The sequence below is a fragment of the Peromyscus maniculatus genome, chromosome 2 (genome assembly GCF_049852395.1).
Source record: "Peromyscus maniculatus bairdii isolate BWxNUB_F1_BW_parent chromosome 2, HU_Pman_BW_mat_3.1, whole genome shotgun sequence".
In the NCBI taxonomy this organism is placed as follows: Eukaryota; Metazoa; Chordata; class Mammalia; order Rodentia; family Cricetidae; genus Peromyscus; species Peromyscus maniculatus.
In genome coordinates this window covers 37042639-37067389 of record NC_134853.1, presented here as the reverse complement: position 1 = coordinate 37067389, position 24751 = coordinate 37042639, and the positions used below count along the sequence as shown (strand labels likewise).

Below are 24751 nucleotides of genomic sequence, written 5' to 3'. Positions count from 1 at the left end.
ATTGTAAATTAGCATGTGAACATTCATTTCTTACTTGGTTAGTTTTATATGCAGGCTATAATTGCTTCTTTATAAGTTATACTCATATTTATTTAACTTTTAATTGGAACAAAACTTGAAACTGTTGGTAGCCCCCACCCTATCGCCAATCTCTATGTGAGAAATTGTCTTGTCTTATTTACTCATCAATTTAGAATTAAATTGAAACTTCTCACCTGAAATTAAGTCCCTGGAAAAATTATCATATATGTCATTGTTATGTTTTGAATCTAAAAAATCCATGAAAGGCTCATGTGTTAAAGAGTTGGTCGGTAGCTGACAGACTTTTGAGATGTAATTGAATCTTGAAGTTGGGAAATGTCCTCAATAGAGTTCATTAGTAGTGAGTTGAGAGTCATATGGACTATTAAGGAGTAGGGCTTTGTTAGAGAGGCTAGGTTACGTGGGTTGTGTCTTTGAAAGATATACCTTGTCCCTAGAACTTTCCTTTTAAGCACTTTATCATTCATCTGCCACGAGATGAATTACTGTTACACCATGTACTTGCTGCTACAATCTTCAGCCACCTTGCCAAGTGTGATCCTAGTGGCAATCGAACCAAGCAATCATAGACCAAGGTCTTTGAAACCACGAGCCAACTCAACCTTTCCTTTCTAAAGCTACTGTCTCATGTATCTGTCATCAAAATTAAAAACCAAAGTTACCAAAAATCCAGCAGAGTTAGTGTGAAAGAAAAACATATTTGGTGATAGTTGTTAATACACAATAAGAATGACTTCAAGGCCAGAGACCTAATTTATTGGTTAAAAGTATTTGCTGTTCTTCCAGAAGACCAAAGTTTGATTCTCAGCACCCATGGTGGGTGGGTGATAATTGCTTGTAATCCTAGCTCCAGGAGATTCAGTGCTTTCTTCTGGCCTCTGTGGGTACCTGTATATATGGTAAACATAAACAAAAGTAAATCTTTAAGAAATGAAAAATGAATTACTTTATTTAGGCCACTGTTGTAAGTACAGAGACCATGGCAATGGGGTTTTCAGTGAAGGAGAGGATCTGCCGTCAACTTCAAATTTAGCACAAGCAACTGGGAATTTCTAGTCAAGGAAATGGGGCTAGAAATTAGTAGGAGAAAATGTTAGGAATATGAAGAATTCTTGATGGAGATAGGTAGGGTGAACAGATAGTATCTAGAGAACTATGAAGGACTGGGGATCCAATCAGATATTCAGAGTGATGAGACATTAATAAGGGTGTTAAGTGAGCTTTCATTATTGGGGAGAAAGGGGTGTTGATGTAACCAACCGTCTTATTAAATAAGAAACACAGAAACAATGTAAAAGAGAAAGCCGAGAGGTCAGAGCTCAGAGCTAAAATCTCACCCTTCCGCCTGCAGTGTCCCAGCTTCCTGAAAGAGAGCTACTTCCTGTCTGTTCTTTTTTTTTTTTTTATAGTATGTTGTTCTGCCTTCTCATTAGTTGTAAACCCAAACACATGACTGCCTCGTCACTGTCTGAATGTACAGCCCCCTAGGTCTTAAAGGCATATGTCTCCAATGCTGGCTGTATCCCTGAACACACAGAGATCTATGGGATTAAAGGTGTGTGCCACCACCGCCACACTCTGTCTATGGCTCTAATAGCTCTGACCCCCGGGGAACTTTATTTATTAACATACAATCAAAATCACATTTCAGTACAATTAGAATACCACCACATTTCCCCTTTTCTATTTTAATAAAAAGAAAAAGAAAGCAAAAGGTTATAACTAACAAAAGAAAAACTATATACAAAAGTACAATAACTATATACAATATATACAAATAATAAATACCTAAACAGGTATTTGACAAATCAGAGAAAATAATTCCATTATCTATCCTATTTTGGTAAATCCAAGATGTATCTAATGTACTTTCTATCCTAATTAATTTTCAACTATAACTAACTAATCTTCAACCATAAATAATTAATCTTCAACTCCCTCAGAGACCCAAGAAGGGAATAATATTAGCTAACAAAAATAAAAACAGGAAGTGCATGCAAGCAACTTCCAAAAAATTTGTGAGTTGACAGAAACAGCCAGCTGCCTGGGCAGTCACCTGAGGTTTCTCCACAGTGTTGGGGCATCATCTTCAGCCTATAGGCTTAGTGTATCTGACAGACTCATTTGTGAAGTAGGATGTACACAAGGTCAACAGTTCAACCTCACATTGGGTGAGAGCAGTCCATGTACCGGAAACACCTGAATTCCACTAGTGTCCTGTCATGATTCAGGATTTTAAATTCTGGAAATTGTTGACAGTTTTTTAATTCAGCTGTTCATTCTTCTTGGCTGTGTATATATGGCTTCATCTCAGCATCCCCTTCTTCTCCACATCCCTCTATTAAATGCCAGTCTACTTTCGAGAGGCATGAGCTTTCAGCTGCTGTTCCATTGTACAACAGAAGCCATCGGCCCTCTGTCTGTTAAGCTGCCTTCGAAGAAAAGGGCACCGTACCTTTTCCGGATGCGAAGGCCACTTCAGGGATGGGGTCATATTGTCCTGGCCTCAGAAGATGCCTTTTGATAAAGCCATAACCACACTTGTTTTGGCAAGAATCAGTAGTCCCTTGTTTCGTGTTCTGTCTGTCCATTTTTTCCTGTTGATTCGAGGATACTTTGTTGTCCAGTGGCTAACTTTTGCCACAATGAAAGTTGACTCCATATGCAGTTTCTTCAATGCCCATATTTTCTCTGAAGTAGATTGGTACTGCCAGGAGCCGACATGTCTCAAAAAAGAAAAATTTTCTAAGTTATTAAAACATTTTAAATGCCATATTCTGTAGATCTCTGAAGGGTTTGAAGATGACCTGTCTAAAACATCTCTGCTCAATTTTTAAAACATATCTAATATGACTACAAGTTCTATTGTAATGTCTAACTACTAACTTTCATTTCTTTATATCCTAATAGTTGGTAATAATAACATTCAAGGATCAGAAATTTGCATTACATTGTTAAATGAATGGTATAAATACAATTAGAAATATACATATAGCATTTTCTAACAATATCAGTTTCAAATTTGTATATAATATAAAACAATCCAATCCAATGTAAAGTATTTAAAACTAGTAATTGTCTTTTTCTTTTCTTTCTTTTCCTTCCTTTTTTTTAAAACAAGAACCTTAAATCTAATCTCCTTTGCTTAGCCTTTTTCTTAACCCTTGACAATAACTTGTAACCAACCGTCTTATTAAATAAGAAACACAGAAACAATGTAAAAGAGAAATCCGAGAGGTCAGAGCTCAGAGCTAAAATCTCACCCTTCCGCCTGCGGTGTCCCAGCTTCCCGAAAGAGAGCTACTTCCTGTCTGTTCTTTTTTTTTTTTATAGTATGTTGTTCTGCCTTCTCATTAGTTGTAAACCCAAACACATGACTGCCTCGTCACTGTCTGAATGTACAGCCCCCTAGGTCTTAAAGGCATATGTCTCCAATGCTGGCTGTATCCCTGAACACACAGAGATCTATGGGATTAAAGGTGTGTGCCACCACCGCCACACTCTGTCTATGGCTCTAATAGCTCTGACCCCCGGGGAACTTTATTTATTAACATACAATCAAAATCACATTTCAGTACAATTAGAATACCACCACAAAGGGGAGTCGTTATTTCTTCTTTTTTAGGGCAACAAGGAAGGTTGACTAAAAGTTTTGTCTGAACCAAATTTTATTCAGGCTCTTGAACCTTCTATTCCGTTTGTGCTCTTGCTCATAAAATCAAATTTACCAAGGAGCCCTGCTCTTTGCAGAGTCTTATCCCCTCAATATCTGATCCCTATATATCAGAGCAGATCTGCCACCCTCTGTCATCTCTAAGAGTGATATAGGATCACCCTGGTCTGTTTTCAGGAAGAATCTTGCTAGAAAGTGTTGCCAAAATTTCCCCTACTCTAAATGTCTCTGCTTCACAATTGCTACCCACTCACCCTAGTCGTGATCCTTGAGTATAAATTTTTATAAACTATGCTGCATTTGAAATTGAGCTAAGTTCTATGTTATGCTCTTTCCTCTCCTATTGTCAGTTTTTAATTAAGCATGCTTTTTTTTTTTCTGTCTTAAGAATTGTCAAGCCCTGGTTTTTCGTCAAGAACTTCATAAAGGAAAAGAAAAATGTTTTATGGGGGTGTCTTAGTCAGTTTAGACTACTGTAACAAAGTACCAGAGACTGGGTGACTATGAACTCAAGGAATTTATTCCTCATAGTTCTTGATGATAGAACGTTGAAATCTGAGTACATGGTTGTGCTCTGATGAGGGTCTTCTTCTGGCTTAGGGACAGCCTACTCTTGGTTTATTATCACAGGGCACAAAGAACATGACCAAATGTCCTCTCTTCTTTTTATAAGGGCACTAATCCCATTCATGAGGATCTCACACTCATGACCTGTTGTCTCAAATACTCCACCTCCTTAGGTGATCAAATTGGGGCTTGGGGCTCAGTATACACATTTTGGAATGGCACAGAAACCATTGTTTCCGCCAGGAATTTCTTCCTGTGATTTATTGGGATAGGTGTGTTTCCCCTGACCTAGCTTCAGCCTCACTGTTTGGATTGCCTGGCTTCATCCTTTGCCCTTCCCCCTAACATGTACCTCTTTTCTCAGGGCTTAGTCCTAAGATAGAAAAGCATATTAACTTTTAAATTATCTGGTGTTGCTATAAAAAGGGAAGAACAATCTATTCTGTTCTTACTAAAACAAAGCTTGAAATGACTAGTGGCATTTTCATCAATGCTGGGTAGAAGTACTAATGTTCTACACAAATTACACTTCTAAGTTACAAGCAATTCAATTTTATATTTAGAAATTTCCCACCTGCATTTATTTACTGTTCCTATTTAAAGAAAAAATTTAAATTTCTGAACCACATGGTACAGAGGCAATACCATACAGACAGCAGCTGAGTAATTATCAAGGAACAATAGTCCTTTTTCATGGGCCAGCTTCCTAGATTTGATGAAAGAATGAGACTTCAACGAGAAGCCCATCTAGAAATAAGCCATCAATAACTAAGATCGTGCATATGATTCTTAACAGGTTGCAAAGGTCCTAATCAGAATCAAAGGGAGCTTCTTCTTTAAATTATTTCTCATTAGGATTCTAAATTAGATTAGAAAACTACCAATGATTTCTTTAGAATATAAGTGAGTTTTTTCATAAACCATATGTGCTGTGACACTATTTCACACTAGTCCCTTGTCACAAGCAGGTCAAGGGGCACTTGGAAAATGTACTTGAATGTTGATGAAATGGATAGTTTTCCTCTAGTACGATTATGATGGACAAGAAATTTCATCTAGAGGGAATGCTGTTAGGTATGCCAAAGTCACAGATTCACTGTTTTCAGATCTAATTAGGGAGCTAGGACTTAGTCTTACTTTGAGAAATAGGAATCTGAAGTTATTCATCCAGATCCCCTAGGGAAACTTATGAATTCACATCCTAGTGGGAACACGGGAGGTGTATTTAAAAAAAAAAAATCAGTGTGGCTGCCACTGGAGCCTGTGCCTATCTTAGTGGCCTGCACTGCCACCTGGGACCATGGTGAAATCCAGACCCAGCTGCTTCTGACCATGTCCGGGTCTGTGATCCCACCACGGTCGGGGCCTGTGCTGAAGTCCGAGTCCCGAATTGCCACCAAAGGTTAAATAGAAGCTCAGGGTTGGTGGTGTCCTGCAGCCCTGCCGCCACCAGAACCATCTTGACCTGAGTGACCAGTGCTTCTATCCAGGTCAGGGCCCAAGTTGCTACCGAGGGCTGTGTCTAGGTCAGTGGTCCAACTGCAGCTGGGGACTGTGTTGATGTCTGTGGCCCATGTCACCTCAGAAGGCCTTAGGAACCATGAGAGATGAAATCAGAAGACTATGCTGAGCCAGCCCAGCCCTTCACCAGCCCAGGAAAAGCTGGCCTTGCCTCTCACAGGACACTCAGCAAGAGTTGGTCTGGACGCTCACTGGATAGCTGGCCCCTGCACTCGGGAGAGCTGTGCCACCCCTCACCACAGGCCAGCGTAAGGAGCTGACTCCGTCCCCTTGTCCCCTTGTCTGAGGTAGGTAGCCCCAGTGGCCTGGACTAACCAGCTCAGCTACCACCCAGACCCACAGTAGGGCCTTGGGTTGGCCCACCCTAACATCTACCCTATGTAGGACCTGCTGGAGCTCGTGAAGGGATTGGTTCTATGGAAGGAAACCCTCAAGATCTCTGTGATTCAGAGTGGCCACGGGATATCCCAGAGGAGTTCCGGTGAGGATCCAGGGATGATGGTATGCCAGGAACCAGAGGCCTTGAATCAGACAAGTGACTCATTGCAGTGAATGTTTGCTAGTAAACCTGACTGGACAAAAGGGTGCACTGTGTGACACACCGAGGCCCCCAGTGACACCGGGACGTGTCGAGAGGTGTTGGAGAGGGGGGAAAGAAGGAGAAGCGAAGACGTTTTTGGTCTTGTTTTGTTCTTGTATTTGTTTGTTTCTTACTTTGTTTTGTTTTCTTCGCGGGGGGGGGTGCTGCAGGGCTGAGGGGAGGATATGGGGGACCCAGAGGTGAGTGGAATTGTGTTGCATGATGTGATACCTAAGAGAAATAGTTTCTAGGATGGAAGATCTGTTCCAACTCAAGGTTCAGAAGCATTCAGCCCCTAGCAAGCTGGCTCCGTTGTGCCTGCGCAAGTGGAAAAGCAGGTCTTCATGGCGGACGGCACGCCGGAGAAGAGATGTTCACCTCAAAGCCAGAATCAAAGAGAAAGGAAAGGAAAGGCCACAGCAACGTCTCTTCAAAGGTCTGTGCCCTATGGCTCTCCTCCGATTGAACCCCATCCACTAAGGTTTCCAGCACTTCCCAAAAGAGCACCGGTAGCTGGAGAGCAACCCCTGTGGAAACATTTCCTACTTAAAACTTACCTAGCGCTTCCCTATGCTTATCCTCCATGAATACTTAAACCGGGTCTTCCGGTTCCCTTCTCCGTGGTTCCGCCCTCTTTCCGGTGCCACCGACTAGGGCTGGATGCAATCATATTCATTTCTTCACATTGTGTCACATGATGCCCACTGCACAATAAAAATTGGTGTTGGTTTGTTAGCAAAAATAGCAAGTTCATCTTTACTTTTCCTAAAAATATAGCTGAACTATCATCAAGTACCAAGACACTAAAGAAAACTACTTTTGTTATGTATTTCAATAAATAGTCAAAGTTTTTGAGATAATAAATGAATATAATTTCGTTTTTGGAAGAGCATGAAATGGTTTGCCGACAGTTCTCAGCTTAAATTCATTCTCCACAGAATTTCCAGCTGTGGTTTCCAAATATGCAGCTGCTGTGTCAGGTCCACTGTTCCAGTGAGCAGAATCCTAGGCCCCAGAGTGTCATAAGTATGCAGCCGTGGAATCCGCTCTAGCACTCCACAGAGCATCATCAAAGCATGGTGCAAACATTGGTTCCAGGTAAATGCTTAGGAAATGAAGGACAGATCAGTATGAAGCTGGGGCAATGACTATAGTTAGAGTCAATTTATTTCTTTTTGTTACATTTTAGTAAAAGGCTGTGGGATAGTGACGTCAGTGTTCCCTGTGGGATAGTGACATCAGTGTTCCCTGTAGTATCTTCACCAGAAAATCTCAAATGATACATAATACATATTGGTTGGAAACTTTTATGGATCATCATTTTTATTTCTCTGGTGCCTGAGCTCTTTATTTTGTACAAATGTCATAATTTATTGCCTGTGAAATAATTGTAGAAATGAAAACAAAGCAAAGCAAAAAATAAATTGAATAGAGACATGACCTTGAAGTTATGTCAGTGTTTGTAAAGATTTAGTGTATTATATTTAAACATGGTCGCATAAGAATATATTTAAACTTTTAATAGTTCATGTTGGTATCTCTTCTGTTGATACTTAGTTTTCCTGACAGTGTTGACCTTTTATTGAACTTCCTACATGATTTTGTGCAGGTGGGATTGAAAGGTTTGAGCTTTCCCCATTTTACACCTGGGCCTGAGTTTCAGTTTCCTAAAAGGACAAACAGAATGATAGCAGGTACACAGAGATGAGGAGATAACATGTACCAGGCCTGGGCCAGTCCCCACAGCACCTCAAGGCAGTGACCAAAAAGGACAGTTCCTGTAATCTCCCTAAAGCATACCACGCCTTGCCCAAGTATGCCCCAAAAGGATAAAATGATAATCACAGCCACTATAACCACAGCCAACTAAAATGTACTAATGTAGCTTCAGCCTGCTTCACCAATTGTATTTGAGGTGACCTCACTGTCCCTGAAACTCCTCTTAGTTATGCTTAAAAGGAGCCTGCATGCGCCTCTCATGGTCATCACCGTTTTTGTACAGGTGAACGACCCTGCGTATGTTGGTATAATACATACTCTTTGCTGTTACATACTATTTGAGTCTGGGGTCTTCTTCAGTGTTTCCTCAGACCCTTACAGGATATGGACCGTTTGAGTATTCATTATTTGGTTTGTTAGTTTGGAACCTTTATATTAATAGTTACACCCAACTGCTGATGCTATGAATACCCTCAGATTGTTTCAAGTATAATGGGGGTAAAGTATATTTTATTCTTCTCATGTAATTGCTTATCTTTAGCTCCACGCTTTCCTACATCAGGAGATAAGGGCTCACTTAATGTCATCCCTAAGGCATTTATAGCCAAAGGGTCAAAAATATGCACAGATGTGCTGCTGGATGAAGAGAGGACAAGATATCAGATACTGGCTGTAGATGAGTGCTCCTCTCCAAGCCTGCACATTTTCTGGGTCTCATTTCCATTGAGATCTGTGACATGCTGAAACTGCACACTAAACACCTGTAGTATCATATATTTATTAGCATCATTCATGTGCTGTGGAAAATGTTCATTTTACCTATAGCCATATATTACTCCAAAGCATACGCAGTATATTTAAAATACTTAATAAAGTAAAAAAGAGGCTAAGGTCTCTAATTTCCAGAAAAATAGTCATTAAGCCCACATCTCTGAAAGAAAAGACCTTGCTACCTTTTTGGACGATGATCTGTAAGGGATATTATGCAAATAAACCATTACAGATATAAAGATCTAAAAGTAGTCTGATTGTAATAGTCTGTTAATACTCCATTATAGTCATGTGTCCTCATAGCTCTGGAGCCTGAATGTCTAAGATGAAGATGCCTGGCAGCTGTACTTCCTCCAGAGGTCTCTGTCTTTCTGTGTCCTCACAGGGCCTTTTCTCTGCACATAACGTTGGTATGTCCCTCTGTACCCCCAAGTTTCCTTTACCTGGAAGGGTCCTGTCATATTAGATCAGGGTCTACCTGCCAGGCCTGCTCTAGCTGATTCATTTCTGTAAGGGCTCCATCCCCAAATGCAGTTGCATCTTGAGATATTAGGGGCTCGAGTGTAATGTGACTGCATTCACAATTTAGTAAACAAGAGGTTGGCCACTCAGAAATCATCCTTACCTCTTTATCCTTATCCCACTTCCCTTCCAATTCTACTATCCTTAGTTCTATGAAGAATCCAATTATTTGTGGGTACAAATATTGCTAATTTGTGGGAGGTATGAGGTAAGAAGTGTAATGCCACAAAGTCCCAACCTGGAATCATTAAAAATTTTTGTTTGCTTATCTATATATGTATCCATCCATCCATCCATCCAACCATCCATCCATCCATCCATCCATCCATCCATCCATCCATCCATCCATCCATCCATTCATTTTACATCTCAACCAAAGTTTCTTCTCCCTCCCCTATTTCCAGTCTCTTTCCCATCCCCTCCCTGTAAACCTATCCACTCCTCTTCCAACTGTTTCTCTTCAGATACAGGCAGGTCTCCCCTGGATATCAGCCAGCCATGGTATATCAAGTTACAGTGAGACTAGGCACCTCCTCTTCTATTAAGGCTGGATGAGGCAATCTGGTAGGAGGAAAGGGTTCCAAAAGCAGGCAAAGGTGTCAGAGGCAGCCCCTGCTCCCTTTGTTAGGAACTTCACACAAAGACAAAGCTACACAACTGTAACATATATGCAGAGAGTCAGTACCGTGAAGGCTCCCTGGTTGTCACTTCAGTCCCTGTGAGCCCAGGTTAGTTGTTTCTATAGATTTTCTTGTGATGTCCTTGACTTTCTGGGTCTTAGAATCATTCCATCCCCCACTTCCACAGGATTCCTTGATTTCTGCCTAATGTTTGGCTGCATGTGTTTCCATCAGTTGCTGGATTGGGCTAGGCATCAATTTATGAGGATATCATTAGGAATAATGTCTCTGGCTTTTAAAATTGTTTTTGCCAGTCATGTTTGGCTCTATCCTAGGACTCTGGGGTATCCTGCCTCTGAGTCCTGGCCCTCAGAGGTGAGCTCCTTCTCAGGGTATGTGTCTTTATCTGGGCTGGTCATTAGTTGGCCACTCCCACAATTTCTGTACCATCTTTACCCCAGCACATCTTGTAGGAGATCAGTTTTAATAGAATTGACTTTTCATATTCCATTTCTTACACATTGTACTTTTATTAGAGTTCATCACAGAAGAGCCCAGACCTTTTTATTTCCCCCAGTGTTCTACAGTCCTAAGTACACAGTTATAATTGATATGCATTGAAGGCTAGCTGTGTCTAAAAGCCTTTGGAATCCTGTCTAATATTATTTAAGTTCCTGTGAACCTGAACTAGAGATGGAGCTGTCAATCCTTCTATTTCTGTAAGGCACGATTTTGACTTAACTGTAGTGACTACTTATTTGTGTGTTTCTTATCCAATTATGAACTATGTCTGGTATTCTGGTAGTTGTCCTTTAGTTAAATTTTGAGTTACTAATGCATTTGAAATTGTCATTTAGTATTGACCAAATTTAATTTGCTTATGTGGAATTCAGGAATTATTCATTTATATAGATAAAATAATTTTACAGGATGGGTTAACATAGAATGACTATAAGCATTGATGAAATATATGATCTCAGCTCCATTAGCTGTTACCATTGTTAGAATAATTTATCTATATTCCAAATCCAACATCACTTAAAAGATTTGGAAATTCACAAATAATTCAAATACTTGAAGAATATAAAAGTTTATTTCCAATTTTCTCTCTTAAACAATATACTAAAAATCATAATGAGTAAATGTTCTGTGGCTTTGTTTATAAAACAATTGAAATACATTTTTATTTGTTCTTTAAACATCTGAATACTCATGACAAATGACAGGGCCTTTATTCTATAAAAATAATCTAATATAGTGTTAATCCCACCAGTTGAGAATAAGACCACTACCATAGTTTAAAGCAAAATTTGGAGCAAGCTTTAATTAAATATTGGCCAGGTTGATGAAGGCTCTGGCCAGGTCAACCTCTGGGTTTCCAGAAAATGGCCCTGAGTTATGATTTGCAGGGGCTTAAAGTATTTCCCATCAGGTCCATCAGGGGCAAGCATACATCCTGATATATTTTCTGCCTGTGAATCTCCACCCATATGTGATCAAACATGTCAGGTGCAGTTGGGTCAAACAAACTTGTTTAGGGTAGTGAAAACATGTAACATGTTATTTCCCATAAACAACAGCCTCCAGCATTTCAGAAACTATGTCCTTAGACAGGGGGCTTGCAGATCAGAGACATTTTTGTTTCATGGATCTCTTAGGCATAGTAATTAAAACTTAAAATGTAAATTTGTCTCTCACATTGTTTCTTTGTGATTAAAATTATAATTTGACAAAATGCCTTAATGCATATTTACCCATATAAATTTTAAAAATATACACATTGCTCATGCATTCATTTTCAAATTAATTTATTCTAGAACAAGTGATTATCAGTTTGTATAAATGGCATTCAACCAATATAATTTCATGAGTTTCATCTTCTCAGGGAACTAATGAAATTTTAGTAGCTAAAATAAGCTGAGATAAATGCAAAGTCTGTTTTTAAGGTTTTATAGTAACTAGCTGTAATCAATCAAAATTGGCATGTTTTTTCTTGTGTTGGATGTTATTGTAGCAGATATAAGTGACTTCACAGCTTAATTTTGAGTAAATTAAAAATGGCAGGCTTTTAATCTGCTGTTTAATTCATTGTCTCAAATTTTTACAAAAGGACAAAATGAAAATTGTGTTTTCCTTGCAGTGAAAGGTTGTCACAGGTATTTTTGTTTATCATTTGAAACATTCCCTTTACTGAAACAATCATTCTTTCAATTCAGGATGAAATGGAGAATCCATATGAGCTACAAGGGACTGAATATGATGTTTTCAGAATTTTATGTACATTTTTACCTAACTATGAAATAAATTGACCAGTATCTTTTGTCATTTTCAGGGGATTTTTAAATGGTCTGAACAAGAATGTAGAGGGAAGAGTATTGCCTGAGAATTCATTGAATCTCTCTCCCCAATTATTAGAAAGTGGCCAAGAATAACATGACCCCAAGGACCTGCTCATTCTGACCTATTTCTTAGTTTCAAGAATCTCTCAAAACAGTGTCACAGCTGGTTACCAAACATTCAAAGCATGGACCTGTGTGGGAATATGTATATATGCATATGTGTGTGTAATGTGTTTATTATTTTATAATGTTGTATATTATTAAGTATGATGTACATATTATACTTATTAAGTGTAATTAAGTATATATTTATAAAGTATACTTATTATTTAACAATACATTACATATAATTCAACATGCCAGATAAACCTAAAAGTTTGATTTAATAGCTCTCTCATATAAGGCAGGAAGCTAATTCTTTGGGACTTAAAAAACTGTAGTCTTGCCGGGCAGTGGTGGCTCACGCCTTTAATCCCAGCACTTGGGAGGCAGAGCCAGGCAGATCTCTGTGAATTCGAGGCCAGCCTGGGCTACCAAGTGAGTTCCAGGAAAGGCGCAAAGCTACACAGAGAAACCGTCTCAAAAAACAAAAAACAAACCACACAAACAAACAACAAAACTGTAGTCTTTTTATTAATTCTCTGAGAATTTCATACGTATATAAAATGTATATTAATCTTCATATGCATGTCCTCCTTTTCCCCCATCCCCTCCTAGACCCACGTCCACTTCCATACCCTCTCAACTTCATGTCTTCTTTATTACCTTTTTTGAGTTTCTTTTTCCTTTCCTTTCCTTTCCTTTCCTTTCCTTTCCTTTCCTTTTTCCTTTCCTTTCCTTTCCTTTCCTTTCCTTTCCTTTCCTTTCCTTTCCTTTCCTTTCCTTTCCTTTCCTTTCCTTTCCTTTCCTTTCCTTTCCTTTCCTTTCCTTTCCTTTCCTTTCCTTTCCTTTCCTTCCCTTCCCTTCCCTTCCCTTCCCTTTTCTTTTCTTTTCTTTTCTTTTCTTTTCTTTTCTTTTCTTTTTTCTTTCTTTCTTTCTTTCTTTCTTTCTTTCTTTCTTTCTTTCTTTCTTTCTTTCTTTCTTTCTCTCTGGTATTTTTTTAAAAAAATTTGAAACAGAGTCTCAGCACATAGACAGACTGGCCCTGAATTCACAGAGATCTTCCCTTCTTGCCTCCAGCTGGGATATTTTTATTTTTAATTTTTTTTTTTACAGCCCATTGAGTCCAAGTCTTAGGCCCAGGGTCATTCACTGGAGCATACATGTCCTATTAGATAGAAACAACACCCTTAAGGGAAACAGACTCTCATTACTCAGAAGCAAATTAAGTCAGTATCTCTTCAGTTAAGGGTATGGGCTCATGAGTTCTCCCTACCCCAAGCTTGAATGTTTACTGGCTTGATCTTGTATAGGTAGGTCTTGTGCAAGCAACCATGACTATTGTGAGTTCATGAGTGCAGAGGTCCTGTCATGTTTAGAAAACATTGCTCCTCTCCACTCATCCCCAATCTCTGTATCTTACAATCTTCCCTACCCATCTTCCCCCAGTGGTCCCAGAGACTTGGAGAAAGGAGTGAGATGCAGATGTCTCATTTGTGGTTGAGTTTGCCACGTATACTTACTCTATGTACTCTATGACCAGTTGTATGTTTCTACACTAACTGTTGTCTATTTCAGAAAGAAAGATCTCTGCTGAGCTCTAAAAGCTGCACTTATCTATGGGTAGAAACACAAATTTAGGGAGAGTTTGACACGATGCATATTTAACAAAATATTACTAATAACCTCACTCATGGAGCCAATGAGCTTACAGCCGTGGATTCTTGGCCAGATTTATAGCACTAGGTGTGGAATGTTCCAGAACACAGGATTAGCTGCAGATTTACAACACTAGGTGAGGAATGCTCCAGAACACAGGGTTAGTTACAGATTTATAGCGCTAGGTGAGGAATGCTCCAGAACACAGAGTTAGTTAAAGGTCAAAAAGACTTAATTTAAAATTTGATTTCGGGAGTTTGTCAAAATACACTTAAATCGTTTAATCAAATAGTATAACAAGTCACTGTGAAACAATATACCCTTAATAAGAGTTATAATTAAACTACTTTAAAGGCAAATAGGAAAGTGGCATCATTATAGGAAAATACTTAGCTCTTGAAATTGAGATAACTAAGTTAAGCAACCAAAGACCTTAGAACACAGAAGACATCATGAAGGAAACTGATTTGAGAAGACGAAAATGTGCTTGTATTGAGGAAGGCCACATCAGAACAAGAAAATCCTTTTGCCGGGCGGTGGTGGCGCATGCCTTTAATCCCAGCACTCGGGAGGCAGAGCCAGGTGAGTTCGAGGCCAGCCTGGGCTACCAAGTGAGCTCCAGGAAAGGCGCAAAGCTACACAGAGAAACCCTGTCTCGAAAAACCAAAAAAAAAAAAAGAAAAAAAAAGAAAAAAAAGAAAATCCTTTTAACAAAGACTGATATTTCAGCAAAACTTTGTCATTTTACAGATAAATCTAACTTCTAGTTTTCTACCAATATTTTTTATTAATTTTATTTTTTATTTTTTTAAGTTATAGTATAATTATATGGTTTCTCATTTCCTTTCTTCCTTTCTAACCCTCCCATGTGCCCTTCCTTGGTCTCTTTCAAATTCATGGCCTCTTTTCTCATTAATTGTTGTTACACACACACACACACACACACACACACACACACACACACACATATTAGTGTGTGCATGTGTGCCTGTATATACATATGTTCTGAAATATATGAATACAACTTGCTCAGTCTGTACAATAATACCTGTATGTATGTTTTCAGGGATGACCGTTTGGCACTGGATAAGTAGTTGGTGTGTTCTCCATGGGAAAGACTATTTGTATCACTTAGAAATTCTTAGCTGCCTGTAATTCTTTGTGTGGGGTTGAGGCTTGTGGTAGGCTTTCCCTAGTACACAGCATGTCTATTATTGCTGCTGCTGTTCAGCTCATGTTTAGGCAGTCATGTTGGTGAAACTTTATAAATGTGCTTTTATTTTAAATTTGTTATTAAAACAATTACCTTTCCAGGTATATAGAGAGATAGAGCAACATCTAGACTCAGGTTTTTCATAATAAGTTATTTTTAAATGGATTATTTACTTGTAGGGAACTTTAAAAGTGTAATAGTTATTGCAACTCATTTTTGGAAATACAAAAATAAATATTTGTGAAAAATGTAAGATGTAGATACATGTCAGTAGTTGAGCTCTTACTTATCATGCAAAAATCTTTGGATCTCTCTCAGATGCCACCAAAATATTATTAACAGATATATATGTTATATATTTACATAATGATAAATTTATTTTTAAAATATTGAAAATATTTTGCTACCTAGGGTTACCTTTTTTTGGTCTGGCAAAATAAACATATTGATTGGAATTACATGTCATCCTACTTTTGTACTTAATTAAGAAAAGGGAATAAAGCAGACAATATTTTATTACATGGTACATGGTTAGAGTGAACATTTTTGGTTACCATTAAGTCAAATAAGACAAAAGCTGTTGGGGTTTGAATTAGGGTTATGTGGAGATAAAACAAATTTGTGGCCTGGGCATGGGAACATCTAATGTCAGTGTTTCTCTAGAAGAGAATTTGGAATGCCAGCAGATGTAGTAAGAAGGAACACAGGAATGCCTGGGACCTTTCTCAACGTCTGGAGAATAGCCAAGACAAACAATGTCCCCAAATTTCAGATGTTTTTCTGAAGAAAACTAACAGTGGTGTGCTTTGCATAACCATGAAAATGCTGGCCTATGAATCAGGCTTCCTAGCTGAACTGTAAACTTGTAACTCAGCTATCAAAGGAGCTGTAACAACAAAAAAGAGCCTTAGAATGTCGTTTGCAGCAATGTGCTCAATTACCTTTAGTCCTCTGGTTTCCCCATTCAGTTCTTCAGCATTAAGAGGCAATTTGGCCAACCTCTCACAAAAAGCTATGCTCATGAAGAAAAGCTACTAAGGTCCAAGATACCAACAGCTATAGATTCCTTCTGACATAAAGTTGTAAGGAATTTTCTTGAGTTGACTTGGAACATTCCATCCTACAGGGCAACATGTTAACACTTAAGAAGCTCATTCAACTCTAAGGAAATTCTAAAGATAGGTTCATTAAGACTCAGGAAGTAAACACCTCACAAGTCTTGAGAAGTCCCTGAAACTTAACAGATTCACAAGATTTCTTCTCTCCCCATGGTTAGATTAATGGTAAGGACTGACAGGAAGAGTCCCTTCAGCCTGTTGAATTGCCTGCAAGTCATGCAAAGAACTCCATGGTTCTAAGTCATTACTTTGTAAGTCATTATTATGCTGAGGTGAGCTTTTCAGTGAAGCACCTGCCTTTGGGTCCTCCATTTTCCTGTAAGTACCCTTAAGCTTTTCTCTTATAAACAGCACCAGTAAACTCCTTGGTTCACTGCTATGGACTTCAGTGGTAGTGTTACCATGGTTTGGTTTGACATTGGTTCTCTGTCTAGGATGAGTAGGTATTTGCTCACATTGCTCCCTTAACAGTGTTTCATTATTTGGGAAAGGTAAGGAAGAGTTTATTCTTTTAGAATTTCAGTCCTAAGGGGAATAAGTGATTAAAGATTTGATTTGTTACTCATAAGGAACCTTCCCCCAATATATTTAGATAAAAATTCCTACAAAACACATTACATCTACTACTTAAAAATGTATACACTGGATTTACATACATCTCAAAACAAATCTGTTTGGTAAGAATTTGCACTGCATTAAAACATCATTTATATTAACAATAGTTTAAAATTTCCAGAAAACCTAATTCAATAAATAATAGTTAATTTTCATGATTTTTCAGTAAAAACAGTGAGGATTAGGTTAGATACATTATTCATTGGGCACCAGTAATCTATTGACCAATGTGCAAAATACTGGTGGCAAACATATAGCATTTGCTATAATAACATGGTATCTCAGAGATAAATATGATGATGGAGTAGGATCTGGGAATACCTATTAAGAGAAAAAAATGAGCAGTAGGGTGAAGAATATGTTGGCACAACTTTTTATAGTTAAATGTCTTTTACATACATTATCATCACATTTTGTCATAATCATTCAGAGGAAATCAAAGAAGCATCTTAATTTGCATTTTAATTATAAGGAAAGTGAAAATGAAGATGTAGGTTGTCACAGGTCTTACGGTTGGTGTCAGTGTGTTTATTAGCCTCATCTGTTCCCAATAGGAATCCAGAAGGCATATCTTTGATGGAATTCAAAGCAGAATCTTTTTCTCCACATTTGGATAAACTGAGAAAACAGGTGGTATTCGTAGTATACCAAATACCATTGCCAGGTGCAGGTCCCACCTTGACCCCACTGTGGGTGGATGTGCTTTCTCCACAGAAGGCTCAGAGCTGGTAAAGACCAAACAGAGAAACACCAGAGATCCCAATGGATACTGGGACTCTGACCATCAGGCAACTTTGAAAGTAACTGTGTTGAGGAGGTTGCACTAACTTGGTGGAAATACACTATGCCAAGAAGAAGCATTTCAGATTCAAAGATGTTCAAAGAAGACTTGAGGCCATAGTGTAAGACCACAACAGAGTTCTAGGATGACATGTGGTATTGAGAGCATTGATATGTTGGATTGAAGACTGAGTAAGTGATGTTACATTTCTGCTTACCAAATTCCTCTTCTACAAACTAAAGTAAATGAAAGCTATATCCCACTTGACTTATTCTCTATTTACTTGTTATATGAACATACATATAGTTCACATTTGAAAGATCTATTTATTATATGTAAAATGGAAATAATTTGTTGACTGACTTTTAAAAATTATATTGCATTTATATGTGTGTGTGTGTGCTTGTGTGTGCATGTGTGTGTGTGTGTGTGTGTGTGCGCGCGCGTGAGCGCACACTTGTGCAAATGTGTCACAGCCAAGAGAGAATGTCAGAAGACAACTTTCTGGAGTCAGTTCTCTCCTTCTATTATGTGTGTCCCAGGAAATAAATTTAGGTCATGAGACTTAAGAGAACACTGTCTTTACCTGCTGAGTCACCAGTTTCTCTATCGACTTAAATGTCAAACAGTAAATAATAAGTAAATAAATAAATGCTAAATACTAATACTAAATAATACTAATACTAAAATAAATACTAGTTCAGTAGTATTGTACCTTCCATTGGACCAAACAACTGTCTAAGTATAGTCATAAAATTTATAAAACAAGGGTACACGCATGCTAATTTTGAATTTATACCCTTTAGTTATCAATACACAAAAAATCATTCATCACTTTTTCTGTGACTCACACATATAACATAAGGGTTTGGCATTGGTATTACTGCTTATGTTGATTTGATAGGAAAATCTTAAATAACCCAGTTAATAATTTACATGTTTCTTTTGCACATTATTATGTATTTCCTTATTTTTATGTCAATAGTGTGCCACTATTCAGGAGTGAAGGAAATTAGTGGCTATGACCTCATTTGCAGCTTCACATTTTACAATGGCAAGGGAAATAATACTTAATAATTATTTGCACAAGTTATGTGTGTATGGCAGAGGTTTACATACTTTTTTGATGATCATGTTCCACAGTCAATTTTTAAAGCAATTTGTACTTGAGTTGTGGTGGTTTGAAAGAAAATGTCCCCCAAAAGTGTAGGGAAAAGGGACTAGCTAAAGAAACCCTCCCTGACCCTGGAGCCCAGAACTAGGGAAAGATGGCTCAGATAAGGCCAGTTTGGCTCAGTCATATCAGAACCATCTCTGCTCCTGGCCAACTAACTTGTGAAACCAACCAATCACAGAGCAGGACAGTAGAACCCTGGGCCCCAAGTCAACCGCTGGTTGAGTCCAACCCCAAGACATCCTGTGTAAATTGCCCTGCCTAGTCAGTTAAGAAAAGGCTGTTCTCTCCACTCTGGTAAAAGCAGTTACTCTCCTGGACTCCTCCTTCCCAAATAAATCTCTTTCTCAAAAGAGTTTTGGGTGTGAAGATCTTCATTCACTGGCGTAGAGAAGATCCTTGCTGAGATGTCCCTCAGTGGACAAAACAAGGAAGAGTGGAAAGAGCAGAGCAAGGAGGAGCTGAACAGAAGATCTTTGCTGAGATGTCTCTCAGTGGACAGAGCAAGAGAGAGCTGAAAAAGTGACACTTTTCTCTGGAGCCAGAGGAGATTGCTACATTTCAGCAGGGGTTTTCCCTGTTGTGGAGTGAAGCAAAAGAAGCAACATCTTAGGCTAGAGAAGCAGAACTCTGCTAGGAAGCCACCTTAAGTGGGGGCTGAGCAAAGCTCAGCTGTAGCGGCTCTCTAGGAGATGACCAGGATTGTTATATCCTGCAGGGAGACCATCCCCCATCACACCAGGTATACCCCGTGACATTCCCGAACAGTCAAGATACCCTTCCCTGCTGAAGCAGTTCCTGGCCTCATTTTCCCAAGAAGTCAGAAAAATTTTCCTTCCAGGCTTGGGCGGCTTCTTGGCAGTTCCCGCAGTCAGAGCTGTGTTAAACAGTTCCAGGTGTCCAGGACACTTTCAGGGCAGACCTGTTCTGAGCAGCTCAAGGTGTCCAGGGCACCTCACCCTCCAGGGCCAAACTGTCTCCTTGCAGTTCAGCCATCAGTGCTGTCCTAAGCAGCTCAAGGTGTTGCTTGACTCCCCAGGTAGTCAGGACACCTTTCCCCAGAGCTGTTGCATTAAATTTACTTACATTGTTGCTGCTGAAACCCAGGACCAAATCCACAGAGTTGCAACCAATTTACTCACAAAGAAGAGTGGCACCATTTGGAGGTATGGCCTTGTTGGAGTAGGTGTGGTCTTGTTGGAGGAAGTGTGTCACTGTGAAGGTGGACTTTGAGTTCTTTTCTGATTAAGCAACTCACAGTGTGTCACAGACTACTTCCTGTTGTCTTTTGATCAAGATGTAGCCAGCACCATGTCTGTCTTCAGGCTGCCATGCTGCCACCATGATGATAATGGACTGAAACTCTGAATTATAAATCTCCACCTCAATTAAATGTTTTTCTGTATAAGAATTGTGGTGCTCATGATGCCTCTTCACAGCAATGGAAACCCAAAGGAAGACACAAGTGTTAGTACATTGCTATGCTTTTCACTTACACACATAATTTTCTACATTATAAAATGTAGAAATACAGAATGAAGAAGACTGATAAAATGTAAGATTAGTGGGGGCCTTTACATTTTTCTTACCCATGAATAGATTATCAGGAGCACAGTGAAGAGGAGGTTGCTATCTTTCCTGTTTACTCATTGATCTAGAGAACATCTTGCTGAGTTGGACAAACTCTTCTCATTACAGAGAACTGAAGCATACCACTTGGAATATTAAAACCATCTTTGTAAATTTTTACAACAATCTTTCTGTGTTTTGAAGTTCATGCGTCTGCTCTTTGAAAAGAATACTCTAATATCTTGCCAAACTTCTGGATGCCTCCTGGATATCAAGTGTTTTGTAAGAATCTCCACACGGCCTTTTGAGGCAAGGGTTCCTCCTTAAATGGATCTCAGGGCTTCATACTGCTGAATGTCCTTTCAAATAGTGTCTCCTTCTTATCTATGACCTATTCTTGTGGTGTTATTGCCTAGCAACACAACTTATTATTTCTCTTTTCTGCCATTAACAGGGAAAGCTGTGGTAAATAGTTTGTAATTGTAAGTAATATTAGCAAAGAAAAAATAAGATATAAATGTCATTGAATAAAAATAATGACTTTCACTTTCAACACTGGATGGGAGTCAACAAACAAATGGTAAAATGCAGGAGGTGTTATATTATCTGATGTCAAGTTATACTACATAGCCATGGTAACAATAACAGCATGGTACTAGCACAGAAGCAAAATGTTGATCAATAGAATAGACTGGGAGATCCAGGAATATAATTGCACAGCTATAACCACCTGATATTTAACAAAGACGCAAAAAAACACACATTGGCTAAAAGACAACTTTTCAACAAAAGTACCATGAAAAACACAAAGAATAAAACTAGACTTCTGTCTCATCCTATGTACAAATCAATTCAAAACTAATCACACACACACACACACACACACACACACACACACACACGACACATATAAAACTCCACTCAATGTGGCTCATGGGTATTTAGGGCTGCTCTCCTGGGATTGGACAACCTATCAGGTCTCACCCCTGGAGAAGACTTGTTCTCCCTTCCCCAGCAACCATTAATTGCCTACACCTGTTCATCTAGGGATGGAGTCTTGCGAGCTTTCCCCCATCTGTGTTTGTATATCACTTGGTGATGTAATGTTTCAGGTTTGGTTTAGGCAACCATACTTTTGAGATTTCATCTGTAGAAGACTCTGTCTCCCATATATGTGAGGTGAAGGTGGATGGGAGATTTTATGGGGCATATAAGTGGGACTAGATTGAGTGGGAGAAAAAATGGGGATAAAATACATTATATACTCGAATAAAAATGTCCTTATGAAACCCATCATTATATTCAATGTCTGTGAAGTGATAAATTTTTAGAAGACCAGTTTGAAGGATCACATGTATTTCTAAAATTGTCAAGTAACACATTTAATTAATAATAAAATAAGTAACAAATATATCCTTTAAATCTCTCTTCAAATTGTTTATATAGATATTGACTTTAAACACCCAAGTTATTAGAACCATTAGGTATTTTGGCCCTAAATTTCATTTATATGTTGGGTGAGCATAGTTTGAATTAGTTTTTCTCCTTTTGTGTATTAAGCCAGAAGGCCTAACCATCAAGCATAGACACAGGGAAAGAACAATGACAGTTGCTTTGTTTTCATTTTTACTGCTTTTTTGTTTGTTTGTTTCCTTTAAGGTGGATGGAGAGCCATGCATGCAAGGTCACAGACTCATACAATTTGGTAATCATACTAAAAACTATCTTATTTCCCAGTGTTGAGTGTTGCAGACTTTTGTGTCATTGTGCACTGAAGAAGGAGCTGAGAAACTTGATTCTAAGTGACTAATTATAGATGTCTTTGGCTTTGCAGGAAAGAGGCAAAATCAAGGCACCATAGTAAGACAAGGTCTACTGTTACCTTACAGAAGAACTTCAGAATATGTAACTAGCTGAATAGAAAACTTTACAATACATATCTATTAGTAAGATGAGTGGAATCATTTTTTCATGCTATAAAATTTCACTTAATTGGCTTTCAAAGTTAGTGATTCCTCTCAAATTGAATGTTCATTTGTAGAGCCATGCTGAGCTTGAGGGCTATAAAACTCAGGCTGCCATCTGTCCTTACTCTAAAGAAGTGATTATTGATGCTTAGCTGTTGTTTTTCATTATGATTCTATGGAAGATTGTCACAAGTGTAGATTTCTGGGCCACATAGAGAAGCTTTTTATTTTACTTACCTGAAAGCCAAACAGACTGTAGTGTAAGAGGGCTGTCTGAGTGAATGGACATCCTCACACTATGACTCAGGAGGGCAGAGGGCTTCAGTCTGAGATGCCTCTGAAGTGTTTGTGTCAGTAGTGAGTCACTGCAGTTTTGTAAACCTTGAGTTTGAAGCTTCTGAGTCTGGAGTTTTCACCGTTCTTTTGAGCAGAAGCCCCACTGGACAGGCCACCACCAATGTCCCCATGCTCTGCTGCTGTTTCCATTCCCATGTGTCTGTGTCCACTGTTTTTCATTCTGCTTAGGAATAACTCTTCCTCTTTCTGGTGTTGAGTGGTAGCAACCATAGAAGTCTAGCATGTGGGTGTGTGAGGTGAACACATCTGCCATAGTGCTAGGATTCTGCCCGATTATGATTCTAGATTCTATAATCAATGTTTCCACCTCTCTCCAGAGTGTGGCAACATCCTGTTGCTAGGAAACCCAACTAAAGATGCTATTCCTGGGTATGGGATAGTAAAATAGTCAGTGAATAGGACACAAGTAAATTCTGTGAAGAAAATTCCTTATATTACAATCCACTTAGGACGAGTTTATGGAGGCACATTGGATGGGTAAAGAAGTGGGTTCCACAAAGATGTAACAAAATGGCTGTGGAGCTTAGTGGCAAGCAACATGTTGTGCAGTTACAAGGAATTGGGGTTACTTCCTGAAAGAAGAAGCATCTGAACTAACCCTGTAAAACAATGGTTCCCAATCTGTGGTCATGACCCCCTTTGGGTCAAACAAACTTTTCACAAGGGTCACCTAAGACCATCGGAAAACATATTTACATTATGATTCATAATAGTAGCAAAATTACAGTTCTGAAATAGAAATGAGATAATTTTATGATTGGGGGTCACCACAACATGAGGAACTATATTAAAGGGTTGCAGTTTTGTGGGTCTGGGGTCATTTGGAGATTTACCAGTCTAACTCAAGTTTTGGTTTTAGCAAATCAGAGGCTTTATTAAATATTGGTGTTAGATACCCATGGCACCAGGACTGCAACCAAGGGTGCTCCCTAAATGCAGCATCTAGTCATGTCAGTCTAGGGCTTATAAAGTCAAAACCCACAAGATTGCATGTATTCTGTCTACCAGTAGACAGGATCTCATTTTAACATACATGTCTGAGAGTTATCCCAGTCATTGAACAGAGTAAGCAAGTTTGATTACAAAAGCAGAAATAACAGTTAGTCTTATGACCTATTATCTTGCTAGAACAACAGATTTTTACAAGATTGGTCAATTTAAGAGTGGTCTTTAACTAAGTCTAGGAAAAGGGGAAGTGAGCTGCTAAGGTACAGTCTGTACAATTCAGGGGACCTACATGTTAGAAGCATGGTTTGCTTTTTTTTTTTTTTTTTTTGTCTCTCAAGCATAGTGAGTCTAAATGTAATGCAAAACACCATAGCAGCATTAGGGAAGCTGAGAACCACTGCTTTAAAGGTAAACATTTGCTCTTCCCCCACTTATTAGAAATAGATTCTTTTCTAACTCAACATATACTGATTATAGCTTATCTTCCCTCCACTCCTCCCAGTTCCTTTTTCCCTCCTCTCCTTTCCCCTCTGGATCCACTCCCTTTCTTTCTCTCATTAGAAAAGAACAGGCTTCCAAGAGACAGCAAACAAGCACGACAAAATAAAATAAGATGAAGCAAAAACTGTCATATTGAAATTGGACAATGCAACCCAACAGGAGGAAAAGACCCCCAAGAGCAGGCACAAGAGTCAGAGACCCACTCATTCCCCAGTCAGGAGTCCCATAAAAATACTAAGCTAAGAGCTATAATATACACACAGAAGACCTGGTGCAGACCATGTAGGCCCTGTGCTTACTACTTCAGTCTCTGTGGGTTCATATGAGCCTTGCTTAGTTGATTTAGAGGGCCTTGTTCTCTTGGAGTCCTCCATCCCCTTTGGCTCTTACAGTCTT

General features: G+C 38.8%; 1 long non-coding RNA gene across 1 annotated transcript; it reads right to left on the bottom strand.

Annotated features, from left to right (window-relative positions):
- Positions 1 to 815: 815 nt before the first annotated feature.
- LOC143271814 (uncharacterized) lies at positions 816 to 23158 on the bottom strand. Its single transcript, XR_013049002.1, has 3 exons — positions 22787 to 23158; positions 6941 to 7087; positions 816 to 930 (listed from the first exon to the last, which is right to left on the bottom strand). It is a non-coding gene; the product is annotated as an uncharacterized LOC143271814 (long non-coding RNA).
- Positions 23159 to 24751: the final 1593 nt, after the last annotated feature.